The sequence below is a fragment of the Furipterus horrens genome, unplaced genomic scaffold, assembly GCF_987537825.1.
Source record: "Furipterus horrens unplaced genomic scaffold, mFurHor1.1.pri manual_scaffold_6, whole genome shotgun sequence".
Lineage (NCBI taxonomy): Eukaryota > Metazoa > Chordata > Mammalia > Chiroptera > Furipteridae > Furipterus > Furipterus horrens.
The window spans coordinates 150,423,189-150,425,329 of record NW_028327176.1 but is presented as its reverse complement, the minus strand read 5'-3'; the positions used below and the strand labels follow the sequence as shown (position 1 = coordinate 150,425,329).

At 41.6% G+C, this 2,141-nt stretch overlaps 1 pseudogene; it reads right to left on the bottom strand.

Moving 5' to 3' along the window:
* Nucleotides 1–1,087: 1,087 nt before the first annotated feature.
* On the bottom strand, nucleotides 1,088–1,770 carry LOC150007601 (peptidyl-prolyl cis-trans isomerase A pseudogene; annotated as a pseudogene).
* Between the last annotated feature and the right edge of the window lie 371 nt (nucleotides 1,771–2,141).

Genomic DNA, 2,141 nt, shown 5'->3' with positions numbered 1-2,141 from the left:
ATAGCTACATCAATCTTGATGAAGAACACAGTAGAAGGAATCATAGTACCTGATATCAAACTATACTATAAGGCCATGGTAATCAAAACAGTCTGGTACTGGCATAAGAACAGACATATAGATCAATGGAACAGAATAGAGAGCTCAGAAATTAACCCAGGTCTATATGGTCAACTAATATTTGACAAAGGGGGAAGGAACATCAAATGGAGTGAAAAGAGCCTCTTCAACAAATGGTTTTGGGAGAACTGGATAGGGACATGCAAAAAAATGAAACTAGATCATCAACTTACACTGTACAGCAGAATAAACTTGAGATGGATCAAAGACTTAAATGTAAGCTGTGGTACCATAAAAGTCCTAGAGGAAAACATAAGCTGAAAAGTTTCAGATATTCCCACATAGCAACATTTTCACTGATACATCTCCTAAGGCAAGGGAAATAAAGGAAAGAATAAACAAATGGGACATCAAACTAAAAAGTTTCTGCTCAACAGAAGAAAACATTAGCAATATGAAAAGGGAACCAACCATATGAGTGGATCAAAAAACTATGGTACATTTACACAATGGAATACTATGTAGCAGAAAGAAAGAAGGAACTTCTACCATTTGCAACAACATGGATAGAACTAGAGAGAATTATGCTGAGCGAAATGAGCCAGGCAATGAAAGAAAAATACCTTATGCTATCATCTATTACAGGAGACTAATGAACAACACAAACAAACGAGCAAAATTGAACTAGAGGTATGTAAACAAGGAGTAGACTAACAGTGACAAGGGGAGTGGGAGAGTGAGAGAAGGGGGTAAGAAGGGGAAGAGTCTAGTCAAAGAGCATGTATAAATGACCCATGGACATGGAAAACTGGTTGGGGACTGACTGTGGGAGAAGGGGTGGGCAGGGTGCAAGAAAGCAATATGGAAAAAATTGGGACAATTGTAATAGAAAAACAAAAAAACAAAAATTTTAGTGGGGGAGAAAAAGAAAATATAAAGAATGGAAATGCAATTTTAGTGAATTTTATTTTATTTTTTATTTTTTTGTTGTTTAGTTTTTATTTCATAATCATAAACTTAACTCTGCAATTCAGCTAGACTTGGAAGGGGTAAGGAAAATATGGAACCCAATGAACTGCAGCAAGAGCACGAAGATTACAGAACATTTCCAAGCAGAGAGGGGTGAAGGGGTGCTCTCCTGAGCTACAGAAGGAATGGCCTGGTGGTTAAGATAAAACCCACGTCAAATGTATTAGAGTTGCCCACAGTCAGTAATGGTAATCTTCTTGCTGGTCTTGCCATTCCTGGACGCATAGCACTCCATGGCTGTCACAACACCCATGCCATCTTTCACCTGGCCGAAGAACACATGCTTGCCATCCAGCCACTCGGTCTTGGCCGTGCAGATGAAGAACTGGGAACCATTTGTGTTGGGTCCAGCATTCGCCATGGACAAGATGCCAGGACCTGTGTGCTTCAGGATAAAATTCTCATCATCAAATTTCTCCCCGTAGATGGACTTGCCGCCTGTGCCATTGTGGCGTGTGAAGTCCCCACCCTGGCACATAAATCCTGGAATAATTCTGTGAAAGCAGGAACCTTTATAACCAAATCCTTTCTCTCCGGTGCTCAGAACACGAAAGTTTTCTGCCGTCTTTGGGACTTTGTCTGCAAACAGCTCGAAGGAGACGCAGCCCAAGGGCTCGCCGTCGGCAGCGATGTCGAAGAACACCGTGGGGTTGACCATGGCTGGATGCGGGAATATCCGGGGCGGCGGCGGCGGTGTCTGCAAGGCGCAATTTTAGTGAATTTTAGAAGGACAAGGATTTTCCTTCATATTGTATATTTTTCTCCCCACCTGATCCCTCCAGAATTTGGCATTCTAAAGAAGTAAGCAATGACATAAAGTTCTTTGCATAAAACTAATAAGACCAGTTGTTAATAGAGGTTTTGTTGACCAAGACTTTGACTGGAGTGTCATGCCTAAAGCAGACATGCTTGGGCTCTGGTTGTTACCAAAAATTGCTGAGGAACTGGGATTGACTTTCGAAGGTAATAAAGGCACATGAGAAAAAAGGCCTGGTACCTTAGTTGGTTGTGCGGCCCTTGGCAATCTCTCCATGGAACAAAGGTTGTTTTCC